Raw genomic sequence first — 15631 nt, 5'->3', positions numbered from 1 at the left:
CTCTTTGTAAGGGTAGCTGTTAATCGGAATTTCAGATCCTTGTTTGGATGGGTGAAAGAAGATGCTGTGCAAGCTCTGTAGTAAATGAACTTATGATCATAAATGTCAACATATAATTTTTAATAAATGTGTTTTCTTGAAAATAGTTTAATGAATACATTTTGGCTATGACAAAGTTTTCTTAATAACAGCCTCTAATACTTTTTTTAATGACTAAATCCTTCTAAGAAATCCTGCATATAATAACAGGTAAACAGGATAATGTGTCAAGACTTCATACATTATGTTCTGTATTTAATTTGTTGTGATTTGTTTGTGAAAGTTTATTGGATTATTTGAAAGGGGGGAAAAATAGAGTACTGGATTAATTCTTAGTTCTGCATACAGAATACACTTAGGTTTTCTCTTGCAAGCTGTGGTACCATCTTAAATAAAAGACATTTTTAGCATAATCTGAACACCACCAGGTGGTAGCAGCTTAATTGACTTTCTCGTATTTTCCATCAGTAGCCCAAAACAATACTAAGTGTTTCAGATGAACTGCTGTTTTGTTGTGACACGCTGCTTAAAAAAACCTACCAGGATAACCAGTAATCAGCACTTACTAATTAGAGTATGTTAGGACTCTGGCAGAATTGACAGCCTTTCCTTACATGACCTGATATTTAATAGATGGTTTGTGATACTTAGGTAACGGTGGAAAGACATTACTGTTTAAAAGCAAATTTGGATTTATTTAGCATATTGTAAGATCTCACAGATAGTTGTGCAACATGATTATTTTAGAGCTTAAAAATGGTTGAAAAATCTTACAAGTTGGTGGTATTTGAATCTTAGTGCTTTCTCATGAGTGCATTTGTGCTCTTTTGCATTTGCCTGCTGTCGCTGTTCTTGGTCATTTGTGGTTGGTTTCTTGCACTCTCACACATGTGCTGCTGCATGCTGGTTATCACATTCCCTTTCATGTGCTTTGTCTGTCTTTCTCTGCCTCCCCCTCACCCTTGTATTATGATGTGTGCCCAGCTGGAAAATAGAGTATGGTAGACTAATAACTGGTAGACTAATAATATGGAAAAATAAAAACAAGCAGTAGTTTTGAGGGTGGGGGGAATGGTGCTGCCTTAAAAATAGCAACTCAAATTTTATTGAGATTTTTGTGAGACCAGAAGGGATGTATTTTAAAAGAATTTTAATAGTAACTTTCTCATTTTGTGGGACATGATATCTTTCTAAAGGTTATTTATTTATTAGCAGCATGAAAAAAAGAATATATAACAGTAACTTATTCTAACAATTTATTTAAACTAAGCAACACCAATTTGCGGGTAATAAAGTAGAAAAACAAATGAGTACAGCAGCAGCCAGGTTAAATGAAGTGTAGTTTGAAGTGAATAAAACTCCAGATGAAATACATCAAATAGCACTTGAACTAAATCGAAATCAGCACAAGGACTGAGAGCTTCATTGAAGTCATGCAGTGAGTGAGAATTAGTCTGGTAGGATAACCTGGTAATGTCATTAAACTTAAATTCATTTTCCTTTCCCCTCCCCCTCTGCCCCCCCAATTATGCCACCTGTTTTATTTGGATTTTTAGATTTCACATTCCAGAGTTTCTTAAAGTACATACATCTGATGCTACATGTGTTCTTCTATTTCTTGGTAGAAAATATATACCACAGACCATACTTTTAAAAACAAAGACATTTTATGAACTGTTATGGAATCCCTCAGGTAGTATGTTTTGAGTTAGCAGTGAAAATCTCAACTTTATTTCTGACATAAATCAGTAGAATAGCTTTATTTTCTAGTTTCAATATAATAATTTCAAAGTATACTATATATTAAATATTGTTGTAATATTTATTTTGAAACCTTCAACTGATAAACATCACTAGCATATTTTAACAAAATTTCCAATAAATTCCTTTAAATTAGCATTAAGGTAGCAAAAGTGCTGTTTCATTTTACTTACTAGATTGATGTCTTCTTTAATTTCAGTTAATACACATTCTTCTGGTAAATGAAGTTGATTTAAACTTACTAGTTAACTAAGTCTTTGACATCTTTTAAATTGTTGTATACTTATGTTTCTGTTTAAATAAAAGCATCTGGTATTTTATTTCTGTCAAGTATAACAAGATGCAAAATACTATGTTAATGTCAATATTTTACAGCTCCTTTATGTAGTGTTGCATGCCAGACTGTAAAGCAGCTTTCAAAGCTTTCAGGAGGATGTCTAAAAACAACTGAGAATTAGCAGAATAAGGTTTAAAGCCCAGAATGGATGACAAGAATGTTTATGGCCAAACAGAAATCTTGAGAGGAGTTAGATATTTTTTTTCTTTTGGCTACAATTGCTGTGGTAACAGATGAGATAACTCAGGGTAGGCAGTTCTGTTTTAAGAACCTTCCATTATTTATAAAATATCACTTCATTGTACTTGTGCAGAATATTGAAGAGTTAAAGAGTGTAGATTAAGTCTTATCTTTATTTTTTCCAATATCTGGAATTCTGGAATTGTCATCTATGTTTTATGAGCCTGAAATTAGTGTGTTTGTTTTATTGTTTTTTTTTTCTTTTCTTGCCTACCTTTACTCCCTTCCTTTGACAAGTACTCTAGACTGTTGTCTTCCATTGTCAATTTTTGGGAAAGCTTGCTTTCTCCACCTGTGACAGAATCACAGCTTTTGATTTTTCTGAAACCTAGTGGAATAGGGACATAATTGAGCATGTTGTTATCTATCTCTGCATCCTTTCTATTCAGTTAATTAGTGCAATAGTTCATTTTCAAGATTTGATAGTGAGTTTCTTCCTTCTTATTTTGAGACCAGAGCGATAGCTGCTGGCTTGCTGTCTACAGGGAACACTATGGACTTGTGTGATGTCTGGTAATGTTAAATTTGAGTGTGAATGAACTATTCATGGGCAAGTTGAGTTACTGCTGTGTAAATTAGTGTCTGGGATTTCGTGGTCTGTGCTTTAATGATCACAGAATACAGAGCAGTTATTGAATGTTCTTGATACCAGAACATCCTGAAAGGAATCATTGAGATGATGCTGAATGAGATCACATGGAATGCTTGGGATGACAGAATAGGCGGATCAGGCCTAGCCAGCATGGATTCACAAAAATCGGGTTGGACTGAGTGACCCACCTGGTGGATGATAGGCTACCTAGGTGTCAGCAAAGGCTTTGACACTGTCCCCCACAGTGTTCTTCTGGAGAAGCTGGCTGTCTGTGGCTTAGACTGGTGCACTCTTCGCTGGGTAAAGAACTGGCTGGATGGCTGGGCCCAGAAAGTGGTGGTAAATGGAGTTAAATCCAGCTGGTAAATAGTGGTATTCCCCAGTGGTCTGTATTGGGGCCTATCTGGTTTAGTATCCTTATTGATGACCTGGATGAGGGCATCGATATCACCCTCAGTAAGCCTGCAGATGACACTGGGCTGGGAGAAAGTGTCACTCTGCCTAGGGGTAGGAAAATTCTACAGGGAGATCTGCTCAGGCTGGGTTGCTGGGCTGAGGCCAGTGGGATGAAGTTCAACAGGACTGACTGCCGGGTCCTGCACTTTGGCCACAACAACCCCAGGCAATGCTACAGGTTTGGGGCAAAGTGGCTGAAAGACTGTTTGGAAGAAATGGACCTGGGGTGTTGGTTGATGCTGAGTCAAACATGAGCTAGCAGTGTGTCCAGGTGGCCAAGAAGGCCAATGGTATCCTGGCTTTGTATCAGAAATAGTGTTGCCAGCAGGAGCAAGGAAGTAATAATCATCCCTCTGTACTCAGCACTGGTGAGGCTGCATCTTGAGTACTGTGTTTGGTTTTGGGACCCTCATTAAAAGAGAGATGTTGAGGCCCTGGAACATGCCCACAGAAGGGCAACAAAACTAGTGAGAGGTCTGGAGTGCAAGTCCTATGAGGAGTGGCTGAGCAAGGTGGGATTGTTTAGTCTGGAGAAGAGAAGCCTGAGGGGGGACCTCATTGATCTTTACAATTGCCTGAAAAGAGGTTGTGGCGAGGTGGGAGTTGGCCTCTTCAGTGTAACTGTTGATAGGACTAGAGGGAACAGTCTCAAGTTGCACCAGGAGAGATTCAGGTTCGATATTAAGAACAATTTCTTCTCTGAAAGAATGGTCAGGTGCTGGAATGGGCTGTCTGGAAAGGTGGAGTCATTCTATCTGGAAGTGTTCAAGGAATGTTTAGATATTGCATTAAAGGACATGTTACAGTGGGAAATAACTGTAAAGGTAAATATTTACTATGTCTCTACAATCTGTTACATGTATATTAGATTGGCATGCTAGGTCACAACCTCCTTTTGGCTAACTATTATACAATGATATTGAGAAGCACGCATTGCCAGCAGCCTGTGGCATATTCAGGTTTCTTACCTGACTTTCTAGCTTTTGTTTCTGTTTTGTGGCCACGTAGATGCCAGATGGATTTGTACACATAATTACATCTTATCATAGAATCATAGAATCACCAAGGTTGGAAAAGACCTAAGAGATCATCCAGTCCAACCGTTCACCTATTCCCAATAGCTCCCACTAAACCATGTCCCTCAACACAACATCCAGCCTTTCCTTGAACACCCCCAGGCTCGGTGACTCCACCACCTCCCTGGGCAGTCCATTCCAGTGCCTGACCACCCTTTCTGAAAAGTAATACTTCCTAATGTCCAGCCTGAATCTCCCCTGCCGTAGCTTGAAGCCATTCCCTCTGGTCCTATCACTAATGACACGAGAGAAGAGGCCGACCCCCAGCTCACTACAACCTCCCTTCAGGAAGTTATAGAGAGCAATGAGGTCTCCCCTGGGCCTCCTCTTCTCCAGGCTGAAAATCTTAACTTTTATAACTTTATAACTTTTTTTAACATTTATAACTTTAAAATTAACATTAGAAAATAGGTGAAGGTTCTGAAGATCTTGCACTACTACTTTTAAGATTTCTCTAAAACCTTAGTTATTGTAAAAGTAACAGTGTAAAAATATTTGTATACTTTTGCAGCATTAGTTCTGTTTTCCTCTATCATCCCTTATAAGTTAAACATTCCTAGCTTAATCAACATCATGTAGTGATATGCCACACTTTGTCATAATTCGTCATTTTACTCATGCTCCTATCCAGTCAGAAGTTTTGATGTGTACCCGCTCATCTGGGTCATCTTGATAATACTGTGTGTTTTTGATGATACCACAGAACAAGACCAATTCATGTTGATTCACACACAATACAGTGTTTGAGGATCCAGTTTTTTTTTAACAATTAGAGGTTGTTGGTTAGCAAGGAAATTGTGTCCCTTACTAGCAAGGTGCTACTGTCACAACAGTGGGACATTTTAGGATATGCTGCGTGCTGAAGAGGGGGGATTAAAAGTAGGTAATGGGGGAGCGAGGTGAACTCTGTTACCATTGTAACAAACATATTTTCAGGATAGTTGGGTAGTTCAGTGAAGTAGTGCTGCTTACAACTAAAAATGGTGGTAGATTTGTGAGCTTGTGAAATGCAGCTGTCATGCAGTTAAGTGCAATGGTATGCTAGTATGAGACAAGTGGACTCTGGCAAGAAACACAGACATAGCCAAAGAGTGTGGGTGTTAGATTATAAATCAAGGAAGTTCTCCAATAAATTGACACTTGAGTCTTGAATTTGGCAACCTGGTTTATTGACTAGTCACAGTAAATCAAAACTAATGTCAGTTCTGGTTGAATGTGGATTGTGTTTCACATGGGCAGTTGAGGGGTACGCTTGGTTCCTGAGTCAGAAGCAGAAACAGGTTGAAAACACATGAAACTCATTTTGTAGCATTCACTTGTGACTATTAGTTATGTCAGTAATTGGATATAACTGCCAGATGAAAATTCAGAGTATTCTTCGAAACAGAGCGTATCTGAGATTGCATGCTTGAACAGATGCCATCAGCGTATGGGACAGCAGAGTGTTTCAGCCACATCAGTGTAATGGGAGTTAGAGTTAGCATGTGTGAAAACCTGCTTGAACTGTTGAGATATGTCAGTGATATGGACTGTGCAGGAACTGACAAAAACAGACTCGGTACCTGAAGAGGTATAATTGCCTCAGATGTAAACAATCAGTCTAGGGAGTATACTGGGTTACTTCAGTATTGTTACTTCTGTACCATTGCCTAGAAAATGCATCAAATCCAAATGCCAAATCAAACTTTACTTTGGTTGTGATTTTCACTATGGCTGTACATCGTTGTTGGAGGAGCAGGTATGTCAGTATATGACAGTAAATCGTGAACACCACTATAGGGTGAGAATGAACTGAAAGCACAGTTTAACATATCTTTATAATAAAAATTAAGTAGGCAATGCTTGCATATAAAAATGAAGGTGCATAGGGAACTTCTGCAAAATATTTTTAATTTGTGTTGATATTAATGTATATCAAGGCTCAGCAAGAATGTTTCGTGGCTCTTTCAGCTGTGGTCTTCTGGAAGGAAAAGTTGTCAGTTACCAGGAAGGACCTTCTGCCCATGAGGGGTTTTGCGTTCTGTGTACATGACTTGTAGCTTGATTACTGTGATTACAAATTAACTTCAGTTGGAAACTTCTAGTATGGTTTTTTAATTAAATCCAGATCTAATGTTACTGCTTCTCAGCAGATGTGGCAGGCAGCATTCAGCGAATCTGTTAAAAGTTCACTTTTTAATCAATGTAAATTGGAAGCAGTTGTATTTTTCAGTATTCTCCATGAGGAGGAAAACCAGCAAAGTTGACTGCAAGGGGTGGTCATCTGTACTGTTTCTAGTGTAATTACTTAGGTTAATTAATCGTCAAGGCTCTTCAGTGAAAATAAATTAAACCTATTAACTAGTATCTGCTCAGGGAAAGTGGTTGCACATGGTGAATACATTATTCTGGTTTGAGCTGCCATCAGTATTTGCAGACGTTTGCTAAGGACAATTAAATGGAACATCATTTAAAATGTGTAGGATTTTCATGTTCAAAGCTGTTTCTTGCTTTAGTTGAGACTAGCAAGAGATAAGTAAAACTTTGTTGTAATGCTGAAGTGCTGTCATTTTGAATTAATACTAAAGAAAATTGGAATCCCAAAGACATGCAACTTTTTTGCTAGATGCATTTTCTGTTTCTCTTAGTATTACCACCAACTGTAGAAAACTGGTTTGGATTTAATGATTCTTACTTTGAGTCTTTACCTGTGCAAACTCTGGCCGCTGGAGATTCACTGGTGGCAATTCTTCACACGGTGTTTATTTTTTCTTTATCCAGAATTTCGCCTGCAATTGGTGCCTTATGCTTTTGTTGTCCTTTAATTCTATCATTGAATCTTGAAGAGAAATGTTACCTGAGATTGCATCTACACTGCTAAATAAAACATGCCAGTAACCAGCATCCTGCAAGTGAGCTTTTGGCGTGCTTGGTCTCTTCAGCATTGCTTAAACATTGTTTGAGAAAGTGTAGTTGGTATTTACAGTCACAGTCTGTTACTGACGCTTGCACTTGGCCTTGTTTACTTGTCTAGTAAAAGATGTAGCCTGCTCAAAACTTGCATCCTGAAATTAAGAGAGCACAGCTTTGTCATGGCTATTATATCAGTTTTGGAAGAAGCGCACCTTAGTGTTACAGTTGCTCTTTTCCCTTCCATTTTCTTTCTTTACAACTTTCTTTTTAAATGAAAATGTCATGGGAATTGATAGGAATAAAAGCATTGTTGTAAAATTCTTTAGCTGTTCAACTCTGTAATTGCAAGAAAATAGGTTGACTTTACAAGCATTAAGGCTTATAGTTCCCTACAGAATTATGTTGTTGAAATAGTATGGAATTGTATACCACAGCATATCCTTTGCCTCTGTAGATCTGGCCTCAGATTGATAGCCTTCATTTCCACCTGGAGTGAAGTACCGGAAACTCTCTAGTCTTTATACACCTATTTTTGTAAGCATGTTAATGTGACAAGCTCGAATGAATTTGATAACCATCACAAGTGGTGACCAAGTAACTGTGGACTCGAAAATATTATTTAAAAAAAAAAAAAAAAACAAACAACCTGTATTTATCTTCAGTCAAAGCAATAAGGCTTATTTATGTGCATGTTCAGTAAAACCTTTGAAAGTATGCTGGAGTAATCTCCCTGTACATACTGAGGAACAGGTACTGTGTTGAACACATGCTAATGTGTGTATCTCAGCTTGATCTGTATGTTTGGTACGCATTGTCTGATTTTCATTAGCTTTTGATATTACAGGCATCATGAGCTTCTGATTTTTGAGGCTTTTTTTTTTTTGAGAATTTTGGAGGGCATTTTGGGCAAAAAAGGAAGAACTAAAGAAGAACTGAAGTCAGGCTTCCCCTGCAAGAACAGGTTGAGGCAGCTGGGACTGCATTGAGAAGAGAAGGCCCTGGGGAGACCTGCTAGCAGGTTTTCACAGTATCTAAAAGGAGGGCTGTAAGAAGAAAGGGGACAGACTCTTTAGTAGAGTCTGTTGTGATGGGATGAGGGGAAACAGTTTCAAACTAAACGAGGGCAGATTCAGACTGGATATAAAGAAAAAAGATTTTTACAGGAATAGTGAAGTACTGAAACTCTTGTAGTGTGATATGTGGGAGGGAATGCCATGGGCATTGTGTCTTTCCTCGTATAACTCTGTGGTCTTCTGGGATTTTCTCTTAGTGTTTATAAAAGGATTACAAGAATGCTGAGTTACATAGAATTTTTCATGAGACGGAGAAGTCTTTAGATCTGCTCCTGCTCAAAGTTTTTCCTCTTCCTGGCTCTGCAAAAGGAGTCTATTTTCTTTTCAATCCTTCTTTCTCCTTATGTTCCTCCTTCTGTTATCTCTTACAAGCCACTGTTCTTAGCTTACAAGACTGGTTAACCAAAGGAGATGTATTCAGATGGAAAGAAAAAGCCTCTGTTCTCTGTGACTGCATTTTTGTGACATCTTCACATCTGCATGCTTTGGAGAGGAGTCAAATTTATGGGGCAGCAACTCTTCTTCCTCATAAAATGGAGCTTTGGACTCAAATTTTTTTTTGGATGCTTTCATTCTGCGGGGTAGGGTCATCTCTGAATAGCTGTGCTCTGGCAAATATGGTGGTCCTCACCATACATAGGACCCGTGAACTGGGGAGTATTTGGAACTGTTTCTATTAAATAACATATCTGTAATATTCAAATGTACTGTAATTTCTAAAGAGTAAGACAACAGTTGTGTACTGATTTGAGTTGAAATTTGAAAATTGTTACCGGGCTGGAATGGACTAAGATGAAATACCTGTACACTATGAAATTAATTTATTAGAGATAACTGATTTGTATTTGAGCTCCCTTCTCTTGCAGCTTCCCTGCAAACAGGGAGGATAACATGACAGTAACTTCAGGAAAAAAAAAAAAGAATGCAGTTTTAAATTATCATTTTGAATAGAAATCTCTATTAAATATATATATATATTTTCTTATTTGTGCTCCTGGTAATTCAGTACTACAAAAATACCTGTAAGCGCCTATGCTATTAGGTGAGTGGTTGAGTGAATTTCCCTCAGATTGGAGCAGTTGGTTTTTTTTGAGAGTAACTGCTTTTACTTGTGGCAGCATGAAAGGAAGATGAAAGTCTTTGCTGTTCTCAGGGCTGCCCATTGTGGTTCTTGCTTTCCTGATAACAGCAGTTTAGGCATGTCTCCTTGTCATATGGCAGCAGTTTTCGTGTCCAGCTCTTGGTTTATGCCATCGTGTCCTGCAAGCGACTGTTGTGGCAGCTTTCCTCACTGAGCACCCAACGTGTTTCTGAGCCCTCCTGGCTCCCTGTTTTACCTGCTAATGACAACCAAATGGCTCTATGTGGCAGATTTAGAGGATTGATTTAATGGCTGTTGCTGCTGTTTCTGGGAACGTGTGGAGGGGGAAATGGGAGGAAGAGGGGAGAGGAAGGGGGAGAGGTGGTGTGTCTGGACAGTGCACCACTTTATGGGAAAGCAGTTTCCAAAACTGTTCCACCCCTGCGGGTTCTGAGATTTGGTTACATTGTAGTATCTAAAGCAATGATGCTTGCTTTAAAGAAGCTGCAAAAAAAGTAACACTTTGTTCTTTCTCTTAGCAGTTAGGTAACTTTGCTGCTCAGAGGTTTATTGATAGTAGTTTTAAATGTTATGTGATTTCGTTTGGTGGATCTGGTGGTCTTGATTATTTGCATCTCCAGCTAAAGCATCTCTAAGTTCTAGCAGATTTCCATATCCATATTTTCAATATTTTACTGGCAAGTAGTTTTCCTAAGAGGCCAGGTGTAGCTCAAGTAGTTGATGTAAGAGTGCCCTGCTTCTAGTACAATCCGCTCTGTACCACCTTCATAAAGCCACTTGTTCCATATAGGAAGTGGTTTTCTTTCTACTTCTTTTTGGGGTTTTTTTTTTCCATGTGGGTTTTTCAGTCTCAGTTATGAGTACCAAATTTTTCATATTTGGATCTCTTTAGACATAATGTAGCTAAACCATGCCGTATTCATTCCATCCCCTCTCCTTCTTTTTAAAATCCCTTTGATTTCCATAAATGACTATAAGATTCCTTGATTCAAGTGAAAAGTGGCAGACTTCTTGGAGAAGTAAAGGAGGAATAGGTACATAAAATGAAAAAAAAAAAATTTCATAATAGTCCTTGATCGCATTCTGTGAGGAGAGTTTCTTATCCCTTGTGTTCTGTTTTTCCTTCAGACATCCTAGGGAATTCAGAAAATGCTCTTTGTCAAAGTTGAAGCTTTATGTTTAGTCCATAGATAAGACTGAACACCCAGCCCCTTCTTGGTGGTGTCAATGAAGTTAGATAAAATCTTGTGCATTTTGAGGCCTGTAGTTAGCCAATGACTGAACTTGTAGTGGAGGTAAACTGCTTTCTTGCCTTCTCTCTTAAGTGTTTAATCCAGTAGGTTTGAGTATTCTTCTGATGCTTAATGTGGCTGTATTTGAGCCTAGCTAAATTAAAAGTACCTTGTCCTAGCTTTTTTTAGGGGTCTTTGTTCTTTCTTGCAGCCTTCAGTGTTTTCTCCTGGTGTCTCACAGATCACAAAATAACCATCCCAGTGAGGTCACTGCTACTCAACTCCTTATTGCTTCACAAGCAAGTAATATTATTCTTATCACTTTCAATGTCCACCTGTAACAGAAAAACGTAAAAATGGAGTAAAAATAACCAAAGTTTCGAGTTCCTAATATGCATGTCCAGATTCTGGCTTCTTTGCTTCAAAATGATTTTTTTTTTTTTTTGCAAGATTTCTTCCTTCTTATATATTTATTTGATATCAGTAATCATTTTTTTTGTTGTTGTTCTTGTAATAGTCTATTTGTTTTTGCTCTGCTGTACAGGGCTGAATTTTATTGTTCTGTTCATATTCTTGCTGTAATGAGAACTGAGAATGCAAATTCTCTGATCACTTTCTAAGATAAAAAGTTTGCACTTGGCCTGCTTTTTTTATTTTCATAATTGTTTCAAGGAAATCTGTCTTTCTGAAGTTCATATATGAATTAACACTGGCAAAGTTTTTTTATCACTGTCAATTTCAATTCCAAAAGTGATGCTAAGCGCCCCTCCCCCCCCCCCCAAAAAAATATAGACAACAATCAGCTTTGAAGTGTATTGTTCCCTTCCACTGCTGTATTTGAAGTTTGCATAAATGTGCTTATTCATTTAAAAAAGTTAAATTTCCAATGTAGTTGTTTTCTTCCTTGTAATGAATTGTACTACTAGCTGTACTTTCTACAAATAAGATACAAAAGGCAACAGCAGCTGTCTCACCTGCTTACGAGGTGACCTAAGAGGTCTGACTTCCTTAGTGATGCCTGTAGAGCCTGAGAAGTTTAGAAGGAATGAATTCTGGAGATGTTTTTGAAATTGTCTTTAAAAGTAGGTTTAATTATTTGGTGATAAGATGTGGTTCTCTTGTACAATTAACTATATATGGTTAATATAAGATTAAAAGTATTGGTAGTGTATGTGGTTTTATCATATTGCTGTTTTTTGTGCTTTTTTTTTTTTTTTTTTTTGTAACAGTGATAGTAGTTTTGCATTTAAAAAATAAATAGTTCAAAACAGTAGTGGTTAAATTCCTTTCCCTTTCTTCTTCTGCCTGAGTGCTGTCTTCAAAGTTTTGGTGGTGTTTGCTTTCTTCAATAGGAGTTGCTTCAGTGATGTTAAGTAAAAGGATCAAAATTGTCATTTTCTTGATATGAAGGATCAGAATAGGTAGAAACATGGATTTAATACACGTTTGTAGGTGAAACTTTGTTTCTGTTGAATGTAAAGCTAACATCCAATTTCTGTTTGCCTAGGAGAAAAGGTGTACAAATGCTGACTGAAATTCTTAAGGTGCTTAAATTACATTCAAGCTCTTTTGAGGCCCAGTTGCTGGGTCCTAGTAGCAGGTTACTGGCTTTGTTATTTTGGAAAAAATGAACTAATAGTTTTTTACCGTACAGGATATGAGTAATAAGAAAAATTAAATTTTTGGAAACATTTTGCAGGTTCCAGCTCTGCAATTGGGGACTCTATATAAACCTTTGGAGCCAGCTGTTCACCGCTATATTCTTTCAGTCATTTGGAGGTGTTGATTTTAAAGGAATGAGTTGCTGTTCCTGAAGTCTACAAACTGAAAATATTTCATAGCAGACCTTTGAACTTAACATGCGTTGGTAACATTGGTGTCTATGCATGGCAGATAAGGACCAATTCATGGTTTCGTTCAAAAGCAGTGAAGAAAACTATTTTCTTTAATGGTATGGCAGATTCATCCAGATATTTCAGCAAGTCTTTATTACAGTTTGTCAGCAAACTGAGTACAACCAAAGTGTATTTAAAAATCATTTAATTAGGACAGATTCATTTTCACTCCATGCCACTACATAGCAAGACTTGCTTGTTCATATTTCCTTAAATTTATTCTGGAATTTGTCCAAGTTTAGCTTTAATGAGTAGTCTATCCTGCTAGTTACATTAGGATTTATTTTCCCCTGGAGAAGAGTGTTAGAATTGCTAGTTTTTTAACCTGTTCAGTTAAATGGACGTAAGTTCAGAACTGCATCTTAACTCTTGAGTGTAAAGATTTGAGAAATAGTTATTTCTATTGTTACAATTTTGCCCTGCACTTTAAGTAGCGGCTTTAGAATCCAACTATGTGTCATAACTGTTTTAATATGGCAACGAGTTTTGATAAGAAGTTGTGCTCAGTTGCTTAATACAAATTTAATGATAGAGTATTGAAATGCTGGTTTAGTTTACTGGAGAAAAAAAAAATATAGTTGTATTTTCACTCATTGCTTGAATATATCTCTTGAGTCATAAACTATGGTTAAATTTAGTTCAGTACCTTATTAATGATGGATTTTCTGTATTAACAGGTGCAGTCTGGTAGCAGACTTGTATGTTAAGTTCTTTTAAATGCATTATTTGTGTTTCAAAACTATCATAATAAATCCTGAATTATACATGTACTTTCATCACTAGCCAGGTCTAGTTAAAATTTCCTTTAAGTAACATTTGCTGCACACATGGTACAATACATTTCCCCTCCCCACACCTTTATGGCCTTTATTTTTTTCTATAAAAAAGGATTTATTTTCTTCAGCTTCCTATTTCTCCCAAGTTATCTGAAAAGGAACAGTACACTTCATTCCTCTGGGATTGTTAAAGTACAAAAAGCTTAGAATTTTGCATATTGTTTAAAAGAAATTTCCTACACTGTAGTTATCCTTAGGGAATATTTTATGTGAAACTTCTATATTTCATATAGCTCAGTACAGTAGCTATGAAATTAATAGTCAGACTTTTAAAGTGAAATCTGTTCCGCTGTTGCATTGTATGCTGCTATTGTCATAGCTCTCTGAAGCCCATGAGTTTAGTAATACTTGTCTGTGTTCTTCATGGTGCCCAGAGTTTTTCTTTCAGCGACTAAAAAGCTGTAGTGCATTTATACTGGGGGTTATGCATTTATCTGAGCAGCTGAAGTGAGTGGTGGTTGTGTTTTTTTTTTTTTTTTTTGGCCAGTTGTGTTCCATGGAGGCCAGTCTCAGTGTTTCAGAGTACGTTATGTTGTAAGTTTCCTTCAGTTGTCTGGATCAAAGTGATTCTTTTTAGGTTTTTTAAAATTATTTTTTAAACTGGGCAGCATCTTTACATACTTACTTGACTTTTCAGCTTTTGTCTCCTATTAAGTCTTGTTGAGTAGTTCTTGTTTTCTAACTAGTGCGCTGTGGATATTGTGTACTCCTTTGATGTACTGTGAGCAGTAATCACAGACAGTGTGTCATCTGCTTGGGTTCTCTAGGAAAATCCTTATGGCTGTCAAATTAAAAGGCAGATACAAAATACAGGAGTTCTGAATTTCAAAGACTGATAGTTCATTTCAAACAGTTTTACCAAACTTTGCCATTGAAGGAAAAAAAAAAAAGGCAAAAAAAGCGCCATATATTCTGATATTAATAACCATCTTGTTAGGTGTGAGACCTGGACAAATTCTGGGTCTTATGGTTGATCTGCTTATAAGCGGGTCTTATCTGACAAAAAAACAAAACAAAACAAAACAAAAAAAAAAAAACAAAAAAACCCAACCAAACAAAAAAACACCCCAATTTTACACATTTCCGAGTTCTTAAAGTGTTTTACATTGATGTCTGTGGGTTGCATCGTCTGTCTGATTAGCACGGGCTTAAAATGTGTAATTATGCATTTGATGCATTGAGAACTTCTTGAAGGGCTGAAAGAGTAGATGGTAAAAGTGAGTTCATAAGGACTATTAAGACTAATGTGAACAAAAACACCAAAACCAAACAGATCACAATCGCGTCATCACTGTTTTCCTGGTATGTTTTTCCTGCTTTCAATGTTTAGTGTCTAAATTACTTGATCGTGGAGATAAACACAGAACCCCAGGATGGCTGAGGCTGGCAGAGCCCTCTGTGCCATCAGGCCCACCCCTGCTCCAGCAGGGGCACCCAGAGCAGGAGGCCCAGGCCCACAGCCAGGTGGCTTCTGAACATCTCCAAGGAAGAGACCCCACAGCCTCTGGGCAACCTGTGCCAGCACAGCACAGCAGTGCTGCCTGGTGCTCAGAGGGAGCCCCTGTGTACAGTTGGTGCCCACTGCCCCTTTTCCTGGCACTGGGCACCACTGGAAGGAACCCTCACATGCCCTCTTGGAATTTCCCTTCAGGTGTTTATGGACACTGATGAGGTCTCCCTGAACTCCCTCTTCTCCAATGCTGAGCTAGCCCAGCTCTCTTGGCCTTTTCTCTTATGAGATGTTCCAGTACCTTAAGTTATATCTAATATACTTTGAAGAACTCTAAAAAGTACACCCAGAATATTTAAAAGGAGACTCCTATAATACAGATAAGCTCATCTGTATGTTGTATATTATATTTTGGGGACACTAGAGAAAATAATGCTCAAATTGAAAGAGTAGATCTCAGTGTTGGAGCAGGAGGTTATTACAAACAAAGATAATAGTGTTGTAAATGTGCTTCAGGAAAGGATCCCAGAGTGGAAGTGAAGAACCATGTGTGTGAACCTAGTGAAGTTCAACACAGCAAAGTGCAAGGTTTTGCACTTGGGCCGGAGGAATCCCAGGCATCCACACAGACTGGAAGGAGCAGTCCTTGA

At 37.8% G+C, this 15631-nt stretch overlaps 1 protein-coding gene across 1 annotated transcript in view; it reads left to right on the top strand.

Moving 5' to 3' along the window:
* VPS13B (vacuolar protein sorting 13 homolog B) overlaps positions 1-15631 on the top strand; it is a gene marked incomplete at both ends in the record, with an annotated part of 421628 nt that overhangs the window by 71139 nt on the left and 334858 nt on the right. The window lies entirely within an intron of this gene.

The sequence above is a fragment of the Tetrao urogallus genome, assembly GCF_951394365.1.
Source record: "Tetrao urogallus genome assembly, chromosome: 3".
NCBI lineage: Eukaryota > Metazoa > Chordata > Aves > Galliformes > Phasianidae > Tetrao > Tetrao urogallus.
This window is presented reverse-complemented; position numbering and strand designations above follow the sequence as displayed.